Source organism: Mya arenaria, chromosome 10 (assembly GCF_026914265.1).
Source record: "Mya arenaria isolate MELC-2E11 chromosome 10, ASM2691426v1".
Lineage (NCBI taxonomy): Eukaryota > Metazoa > Mollusca > Bivalvia > Myida > Myidae > Mya > Mya arenaria.
In genome coordinates, this window is record NC_069131.1 from 21,631,865 (window position 1) to 21,643,608 (window position 11,744).

The following is an 11,744-nucleotide window of genomic DNA, read 5'->3' on the forward strand; positions in this document are numbered from 1 at the left end:
GATTATCTTACAAAATAAGGCAAGTTTTACTAATTGGTTTTTATCTTTACAGTTCATAAGTAATATAAGTTTTAACACATTTGTATCATATGAATATAATAATATTGTGGTGCAGAGTTTGCATACAGTCTGACCATCAATGCTACAATGTTTTTTTATCACATAGCAGTAGCTGTCAATTTTCTATATAATCAGTCATGGATATGCAGACATATTTTTTACCTTTCTTAATACATAGATATTTCATTTATAGTCAAACTTGATGGCTGCAGAGACACGAGGCATTCCTGAGATGTAGAAATCTGCCTTACAGTCGGTATTATGGAGCAAATGTGTTCTCAGGTGATGTAAGTATTAAACATGTTTTTTCCTCAAATGGTGCACACAAAACAATTTCATTGTACGTCGCTTCTTTAAATCTTGCAGTCATGTCTTCAGAAATGATTCACATTTTGAGCACATGTGCAAAAGAAGAAAAATTATTTACTAAATATTTGTCCTTTTGATTCTTCTGTGTTTTTGTATTTAACAATTGTATAACATATTATACAAAGTTGATTATAGTAACAGTATTATTATACCAAGATTTAAAGTTGAAGGTCACTATGACAATGAACAATTGACAAGTCAAAAGTCAGAACAGGATATAATTATGTTTTGCAAAGGTTTTCTTATGAACCAGAGACTATGTTATAAGTTTCAATCTCTGAATTATATATGTCCGATAAATCTGTGTCAACTTCTTTACAGGCACAGATAATTTTAAGAAGAAACCTTGACAGAATTTTCCTGAAGAAAAAGTAGTAAGCAAGAATTTTTTTTCAAACAGCTTAGTAGTAAAGTCAATGTTAGCCATCCTATTTTTAGTTTGACTATTCGAAAAATATGAAGAGCTATACTACCCACCCCAAGCGTCGGCATCACACCTTGATTAAGGTTTTGCTCACACACAAAGGTTAATATCTCAGCAACTACTTGAGGTATTGCATTGAGACTTGATACAATGTAACTCAACAACCCAACCTACTGAATTAACCAAGAAAGATAACTCTAATTAACATTAAATGTTAATAATTGCCCTTGAGTATATAGTCAACTAAGATATTCTGGTTAAGGTTTTGCGTGTAGGCACACAAAGGTTAATATCTCAGCAACTACTTGAGGTATTGCATTGAGACTTGATACAATGTAACTCAACAACCCAACCTACTGAATTAACCAAGAAAGATAACTCTAATTAACATTAAATGTTAATAATTGCCCTTGAGTATATAGTCAACTAAGATATTCTGGTTAAGGTTTTGCGTGTAGGCACACAAAGGTTAATATCTCAACAATTACTTGAGGTATTGCATTAGGACTTTATACAATGGTGTTCAACCACCCAACTTAAAACTAGACTAAAATATTCTGGTTACAATATTCCATGTAAATACATTTATGTAAATATCTCAGCACATCATGTATTGCATTGAAACCTCATGTGACAGTGATCCATGCATGTTTCACCAAAACTTTTCAATCATTACACTGAAAAGCTGCGGAATAGTCGAGCCCGCTGTCTCTGTGACAGCTCTTGTTAATGTATATAATTATTTCATAATATTTATATATGTTATAAGTGAAATTATCACAGTAATAAAGTTGGGGAAAAGTTAATACTGTAATCATTTAGAATTGTTCCTATTAGTAATATGGCATGATTATATCTGATTGACTGACAATACACTTTTAAAAGTATGAAATTACTTTTATCAAACCTTATCCAGTGACTGATGGTTTTGTCTATTAAACGCATCAATTTATATCACTGTTATTTTCAGTCCAGAGGAAATCTACAGTAAACACCACATTATTGATGGCATTGAGAACAAGGAGTTTGCAAACTTGTTTAATGAAGAGTTTGGGTAAGAAATACTCAAATATGATATACTTTTGTAAATGAGTGGTTAATTAAGCTCATAGAAACTTGGTTTGAGATGGGAGATAAACAAATTGTGAAATCGGCTATAAGATCAAATGATCAAAAATGCAAGGCCTCCTCTTTCAAATGATTTGTCTGGCTGAAATTAATGTTGATTACACTTCCTGACAGATTGGCAGAGTGTTACGTGTCAAAAGTGTTGCAGAAGGAAGCAATGATTGCCATTCTGCAAATGGTAAGAGTAATGTTGTTTAGTTATTCAAAAACTGCATAGGAATTACCATAATGATTTGTTGCTTGGAGCGTTTGTGATGTGTTCTGGGATCACAAATGATGGTCAGAATAAAAAGTAGTTTTTGCATGTTTATTGACAGCATAATTCAGTTAAGATTAATAACCAGCCAAATTGCAACATGCACCTTTTTACTTCATTCGCTTTGTCTTCAATCCAACTCAAATACTCATTAATTTCTTAAAAATGTCTTTGGTTATAAATGATCCAAAGGAATGATCTCTATGAATATTCTAGATCATTAAGGTCTGACCTATGTTAAATGTTATAGTATGGTTGTGTCTATATAACATCCAATATGATATGTCATAGTATTGGCGTGAAGAAGTCAGACATTTCCAGTCATCAATGTTAAGCACTTCTCAATTTCAGCACTCTGCTGTCGGTTATCAGGAGGCGGATTCAAGACTGAAGGAGGCAGAGAGTAACAGTAACAGGGCAATGTTGGCTGGGTTATTGTAAATGAGGCCATGGAGTGTGATGGCAATACTTAATATTTTATCACAATCTTAAGTGATTATATTGTTGATAACAGACAGCCATTAAGATATAATTCACTGTAATTGTGCACAACTATGTACCAAGTATTTTATATCAGGATCAACACCGGGGAAATACCGGATTAAATTTTAGCATTTGAACACATACATGTGTCATAGTGAAACTTTTCAGTTTTATCGCATTTTCTGTTTTGTCATTGTATAGTTGATGAGACCATAAGTAATAAATACACTATTAAATTTCACACTGAAAGTAAGGTATGAGTGTGTATATTAATGTGTCACCAGTAAAACTTGCTTTGTAGACATCCACATCACCGGTGATGGTTTGTTCACTTATGACTCATGCGATACATTGATATTTAAGAAAACGTTTATTTACATGTATTTATAAGGATAACTCTTGTGAAGAATATATTGAACTCGTTAAGGTTGTGAATTATTTCCTCTTCATAAGAGTGCATATTTCAACATGGATGTCTAAGAATATATTTTATTGTAATATGAATGTATGTAAATGGTAATTCAGTATGTGTATCAAAAAAAAGAATGAACTATTTTATATTCTATACTTGGTTCTAAACGTTATAGAAATGCTTCTTGGTAAATAAACATGTTCACTCGTTTTTATTTCTTTCTGATACAAGTAGGAGACTTGATTGGGTCACTTTCTGTATATTTATCTTACGACGAAAGTTGCTTAGAACTAATCACCAACGCTCTAGTACTTGTCGGTAAGCAAGCGCAGCTGTGCTCTTGATAGGGGTTGAGGGATCCCTATGTGCTATGTATACAGTTTGACAGAGCACCGTGGAGGTTTCTAAGGAACATCCGGTATATTGCGATCCTTATATGCCTAGTGTATGGGAGTGTTGTTAGGGAACATCCGGTATATTGCTATTCCTATATGCCTAGTATATGGGTTGACTGAGAGATGCGGGGAGCATTCTTAAGGAACATCCGATATATTGCGATTCCTTTATGCCTAGTATATGGGTTGACTGAGAGATGCGGGGAGTATTCTTAAGGAACATCCGGTATATTGCGATCCTTATATGCCTATTTTATGGGTTGACTGAGAGATGTGGGAAGTGTTGTTAGGGAACATCCGGTATATTGCGATTTCTATATGCCTAGTATATGGGTTGACTGAGAGATGCGGGGAATATTCTTAAGGAACATCCGATATATTGCGATTCCTTTATGCCTAGTATATGGGTTTACCGAGAGACGCGGGGAGTATTATTAGGGAACATCCGATATATTGCGATCCTTATATGCCTAGTATATGGGTTGACAGAGAGACGTCACTGTTACCACTATATTGACTCTGGGTGTGATTAATATAAGTTTTAGAACGGACATCCGGTAATCGGTGATGATATAAATGTGTTCGCACTCGTCACTGTTACCACTATATTGACTCTGGACATGATTAATATAAGTTTCAGAACGGACATCCGGTTATTGGTGATGATATAGATGTGTTCGCACTCGTCACTGTTACCACTATATTGACTCTGGACATGATTAATATAAGTTTCAGAACGGACATCCGGTTATCGGTGATGATATAGATGTGTTCGCACTCGTCACTGTTACCACTATATTGACTCTGGACATGATTAATATAAGTTTCAGAACGGACATCCGGTAATCGGTGATGATATAGATGTGTTCGCACTCGTCACTGTTACCACTATATTGACTCTGGGTATGATTAATACAAGTTTTAAAACGGACATCCGGTAATCGGTGATAAAATAGACGTGTTCGCACTCGTCACTGTTACCACTTTATTGACTCTGGACATGATTATATGAAGTATTAGAACGGACATCCGGTAATCGGTGATGATATAGACGTGTTCGCAATTGTCACTGTTACCACTATATTGACTCTGGACATGATTAATATAAGTTTTAGAACGGACATCCGGTAATCGGTGATGATATAGATGTGTTCGCACTCGTCACTGTTACCACTATATTGACTCTGGACATGATTAATACAAGTTTTAGAACGGACATCCGGTAATCGGTGATGATATAGATGTGTTCGCACTCGTCACTGTTACCACTATATTGACTCTGGGTGTGATTAATATAAGTTTCAGAACGGACATCCGGTAATCGGTGATGATATAGATCTGTTCGCACTCGTCACTTTTACCACTTTATTGACTCTGGACATGATTAATATAAGTTTCAGAACGGACATCCGGTAATCGGTGATGATATAGACGTGTTCGCACTCGTCACTGTTACCACTATATTGACTCTGGACATGATTAATATAAGTTTCAGAACGGACATCCGGTAATCGGTGATGATATAGATGTGTTCGCACTCGTCACTGTTACCACTATATTGACTCTGGACATGATTAATACAAGTTTAAGAACGGACATCCGGTAATCGGTGATGATATAGATGTGTTCGCACTCGTCACTGTTACCACTATGTTGACTCTGGGTATGATTAATACAAGTTTTAAAACGGACATCCGGTAATCGGTGATAAAATAGATGTGTTCGCACTCGTCACTGTTACCACTTTATTGACTCTGGACATGATTATATGAAGTTTTAGAACGGACATCCGGTAATCGGTGATGATATAGACGTGTTCGCACTCGTCACTGTTACCACTATATTGACTCTGGGTGTGATTAATATAAGTTTCAGAACGGACATCCGGTAATCGGTGATGATATAGACGTGTTCGCACTCGTCACTGTTACCACTATATTGACTCTGGGTGTGATTAATATAAGTTTCAGAACGGACATCCGGTTATCGGTGATGATATAGACGTGTTCGCACTCGTCACTGTTACCACTATATTGACTCTGGGTGTGATTAATATAAGTTTTAGAACGGACATCCGGTAATCGGTGATGATATAGATGTGTTCGCACTCGTCACTGTTACCACTATATTGACTCTGGACATGATTAATATAAGTTTCAGAACGGACATCCGGTAATCGGTGATGATATAGACGTGTTCGCAATTGTCACTGTTACCACTATATTGACTCTGGACATGATTAATATAAGTTTTAGAACGGACATCCGGTAATCGGTGATGATATAGATGTGTTCGCACTCGTCACTGTTACCACTATATTGACTCTGGACATGATTAATACAAGTTTTAGAACGGACATCCGGTAATCGGTGATGATATAGATGTGTTCGCACTCGTCACTGTTACCACTATATTGACTCTGGGTGTGATTAATATAAGTTTTAGAACGGACATCCGGTAATCGGTGATGATATAGATCTGTTCGCACTCGTCACTGTTACCACTATATTGACTCTGGGTATGATTAATATGTTTCAGAACGGACATCCGGTAATCGGTGATGATATAGATCTGTTCGCACTCGTCACTTTTACCACTTTATTGACTCTGGACATGATTAATATAAGTTTCAGAACGGACATCCGGTAATCGGTGATGATATAGACGTGTTCGCACTCGTCACTGTTACCACTATATTGACTCTGGACATGATTAATATAAGTTTCAGAACGGACATCCGGTAATCGGTGATGATATAGATGTGTTCGCACTCGTCACTGTTACCACTATATTGACTCTGGACATGATTAATATAAGTTTTAGAACGGACATCCGGTAATCGGTGATGATATAGATGTGTTCGCACTCGTCACTGTTACCACTATGTTGACTCTGGGTATGATTAATACAAGTTTTAAAACGGACATCCGGTAATCGGTGATAAAATAGATGTGTTCGCACTCGTCACTGTTACCACTTTATTGACTCTGGACATGATTATATGAAGTTTTAGAACGGACATCCGGTAATCGGTGATGATATAGACGTGTTCGCACTCGTCACTGTTACCACTATATTGACTCTGGGTGTGATTAATATAAGTTTCAGAACGGACATCCGGTAATCGGTGATGATATAGACGTGTTCGCACTCGTCACTGTTACCACTATATTGACTCTGGGTGTGATTAATATAAGTTTTAGAACGGACATCCGGTAATCGGTGATGATATAGATGTGTTCGCACTCGTCACTGTTACCACTATATTGACTCTGGACATGATTAATATAAGTTTCAGAACGGACATCCGGTAATCGGTGATGATATAGACGTGTTCGCAATTGTCACTGTTACCACTATATTGACTCTGGACATGATTAATATAAGTTTTAGAACGGACATCCGGTAATCGGTGATGGTCTAGATGTTTTCGCACTCGTCACTGTTACCACTATATTGACTCTGGACATGATTAATATAAAGATTGAGAACGGACATCCGGTAATCGGTGATGATATAGACGTGTTCGCACTCGTCACTGTTACCACTATATTGACTCTGGACATGATTAATACAAGTTTTAGAACGGACATCCGGTAATCGGTGATGATATAGATGTGTTCGCACTCGTCACTGTTACCACTATATTGACTCTGGGTATGATTAATATGTTTCAGAACGGACATCCGGTAATCGGTGATGATATAGATGTGTTCGCACTCGTCACTGTTACCACTATGTTGACTATGGGTATGATTAATATAAGTTTCAGAACGGACATCCGGTAATCGGTGATAAAATAGACGTGTTCGCACTCGTCACTGTTACCACTTTATTGACTCTGGACATGATTATATGAAGTTTTAGAACGGACATCCGGTAATCGGTGATGATATAAATGTGTTCGCAATTGTCACTGTTACCACTATATTGACTCTGGGTATGATTAATACAAGTTTTAAAACGGACTTCCGGTAATCGGTGATAAAATAGACGTGTTCGCACTCGTCACTGTTACCACTTTATTGACTCTGGACATGATTATATGAAGTTTTAGAACGGACATCCGGTAATCGGTGATGATATAGATGTGTTCGCACTCGTCACTGTTACCACTATATTGACTCTGGGTATGATTAATATAAGTTTCAGAACGGACATCCGGTAATCGGTGATGGTCTAGATGTGTTCGCAATTGTCACTGTTACCACAATATTGACTCTGGGTATGATTAATATAAGTTTCAGAACGGACATCCGGTAATCGGTGATGGTCTAGATGTGTTCGCACTCGTCACTGTTACCACTATATTGACTCTGGGTATGATTAATATAAGTTTCAGAACGGACATCCGGTAATCGGTGATGATATAGACGTGTTCGCAATTGTCACTGTTACCACTATATTGACTCTGGGTATGATTAATATAAGTTTTAGAACGGACATCCGGTAATCGGTGATGGTCTAGATGTGTTCGCACTCGTCACTGTTACCACATATTGACTCTGGACATGATTAATATAGATGTTAGAATGCTATATATATCCACTCCATTCGTTTTGCACAACAAGTATTATATTCAAATTTTGAACAACAATTAGAAACAGTTTTCTGTTTTATTATGTTACATCACACTAACAGTGAAAACAAGTTGTAGTATTACAGGCAGCAAACAGAATAAGAAAAAGAAGTAGCGAAAACAGTTGTCGAATTTACATCTGTAGTGGCAGCTGCAGTAGTTAAAACGGCAGCAGAAATAGTAGTAGTGGTAGCAGTTGTAGTATAGTAGTAGAAAAGTAAGTTGCAGAAGTAGAATTTGTCACTGTTGTTGCTTTATTAATTTAAGTCATTGTTGTAGTTATATTTATTAGAAGCAGCTGTTGCAACAACAGCAGCAGCAGAATTAGTAGTTTTAGTATCAATTATTGTTGTTGTTGTCATTTTAAGTAGAAATGTAAGCTGTATATTTAGTCACAGATAGTTTTCGTGTCTGTAGTTATAATAGTAGCAGAAACAGCAATAGCAACATTATTTTCATTTGAAAAAGTAGTAGAAATAGTAGCTGTTGTTGCTGTTTCTAGAAATGTTTCTTGTATCACAGATGCATTAGAAGTAAACTTAGTAGAAGTTGTTGTTGCAGAAATATGAGTATTAGTAGTAGAAGTAGTAGTAGTAATAGTGGCAATATAAGAAGATACATTAATAGAAGCAGCAGCAGCAATAGTTGTAGCCATTGTTACAGTAGGAATAGCAAGTAATGAGATCTTGTTATATAATTAGTAGTAATGTGAAGTAGTATACTATTATTTTCAGGAGAATTATTATTAGTAGTAGCAGTTGTTGTGTTAATTTTAGATGAAGCATAAGTAGAAGTATAAGTTAAAAAGGCAGAAAAAGCAGCAAAAGCAGTTGTTCTTGGCATCATTAAAGTAATACTATTAGTAGCAGCAGCATAGAATTAGTAGAAGTATTAGGTTTCCCTGCTGTAACTACATAAATAACAGTAATCATAGCATCAACAGAATTAGTAGCCATAGTATTAGTTATATCAGTAGAAGATGCAGTAGAAGTAGTTGTTTTTATGTTGTAGTCGTTTAAGTATCAATATTAGTAGAAGTAGCAGAATTACTTTAAGTAGTAGTAGTTGTCATCATCATTGTTGAGGCAAGGCAGCAAATGACCAAGAAGCGCTAGTGCACTTTATTGAATTTGTTTGCATATTGAATTTGTTTGCATGTCATACTGCATTAACGCAAGAAAAATGTCACCAATCCTTTAATACATCTTAACTATGTAATGTTGCATTAAGTTAATGCACAGACTAAACGATATAGAGATTTAAGAAAATAAAAAGAAGTTGGGTACCTAGTGCATCCGAAAAAGGCTGACCATAATATCTTATAATTAAAAGAACATCTGCCATTTTCCTTGCATTACTGTGCTGCAACATGACCATATGTTACACATTTTTTTTTGATGTCACTTATGTAAGCATGAAAGTTACACAATTAGTACACAATCTAACTCAAAAATTGACGTTTTGTTGTCTCTGTCTTTCTACATTCCTGGTCGACTATGTCATAGTTAAGGGTGAGGATGTTGGAAAGCAGGAGAGCACAGGCCTCTTTTGCAAGGAGATTGAAGACATATTCCAGGTAGATTCTGAAAGAAAACAATGGTTTAGAATCGATGCTATTCTTTTCACAGAAAATATAGTTTTAAAATATATATGATAACAGCAATTGTCTTTTTCCTACATTTTGTCACCTTATTTTACTAGAGGTCCAATAAATATTTTAAAGGTTAGGCTTAAACCATAACCATGCAAAACTATTCAAAACCTGAAAAAAAAATGAAATTGTATTTCTGTAGAACTTGACTAAAAAAAAGAATAGACCCCACAAGTTTTTCCAAAGGAATATTATTCTGGGTATGTAAGTGCAAAATAAACGTTCCTATACTTCAATGATAAGCTCACTTACACTCTGTACTCTGTAAAGATTTGTTCCAATGTGCTGCCATCCCGTTCCCCAAACGTTGGTCTTTTCATACTGCAGACCTTACTAAAGTGAAATAAAGTAGAAATTACATTAAGAACCAGTCTAAAAAAGGTACAACTTTACAGATGATAACCCCCGAATTAATTGTTTCATAAAACACAATGTACTTACTCTTCTTGTACTAAAACGTCATCTGAAATTCTTTTGATAATTTCATCCATGACCTGAAATTCAATAAAAATGAATCAAAATCTTGAAAGATTTAGTAAACGACAAAACAAATAGTGATGAAAAGTTCGGATAATTTAGTTTGTTATGTATTTTGTGTTTTATTGATAGCAATTACACAATTATTGAATTAGGACTCTGGTTGCTGAGAAGAAACTCACAATGCTAGCATCACAAACAAACGTGATGATTTAAATTGAAGTAAATTGAAAAACCTCCCATCTACATGATTGTATTTTTTTCAAACATGTAATGATATACACAAGTGTATAGTAACACAGATTAGCCATTGCAACAAAATACCTCAGATCTCAGGAATGTTTCAGCATAACCATACACAGGCCTGTACTTTCCTGTGTATTGGCATTGGGTTTGCTACAAATTGATGGTGTCGCCGATGACTAGGTATGCTACTGTTTGCAAATCAGAAAAGGATAACATATTAAATTAATGGAAAAACCGTATAAAAAGGTGAACAATTGTCACAGAATGTGTCATGTATATTTTCTGTATCTAATGTTTACATAAATTGGTAAAGTATTCAATTTTTGTTTAATGAAATGAAAGCACATTTCTTACTACATTAATAGATTAACTTAGTCACAATATTCACATTTTCATGTTTTCAGACTGTTGGTAACAAGGGTGCTAAGATAGGTTTGGACTGCTCAACTAAGTCATAAGAAGTTAAATAGACAAAGACATGAAATACTTTTATCAAGCTCCAGTCTTGGCGTGTTGATAAGAATTAGAGCTATTATTTGACCTTCATACTGTTTCACAAGTTCAAATGTTTAAAAGAATGAATGGTTAAGGCTTCCATTTACGCCTTATTCAATAAGACTATTTATTGTAAAATAAATTGGACAGTTAGAAATTAGAACATGTCAAAAGCAAAATGTAATCTGAATACCAGCATGCCAGACAAAGGTCGATCACAAAATCAACTTAAACAGAATTTGCTCAGATGAGACTATAAAAAATAAGTACATACCAGACTGACTTCTCGCACTTCACAATGTCTTGTAAATGTTTCATCACCTTTTGCAGCTGTAAAATAGTAACAAGACAGCATTTATTATACATCCAAAGATTGAAATCCAAAGGAAATATGAGCATCCTACTTAACATATAAGTTTTCCTGAAAAATTAATAACCTGTGTAGAAAATGCTTGACATTATAAGTAATGCTAGATGATCAAGAAGGTCAAGTGTATAATAAACATTTTCACCTCTTTGTCACAATTTGGACAAATTGATACATCAACATCTGTGTGGACTGCATCTTTCTTAAAGCACCCATGATGGAACTGTTGCTTACAGATATCACAATGCCAGTTATTTCTGAAGTAGAATATGTCAATAAAACAACACAACAAATAAAAATTTAAACAAACCATTTTCACCAGTGAGTTGTTCTATTCTTCCTTGTGAATACCATTTTACTTTACTTTTGTTATATTGTAAGATCCTAGATCTTTACCACATA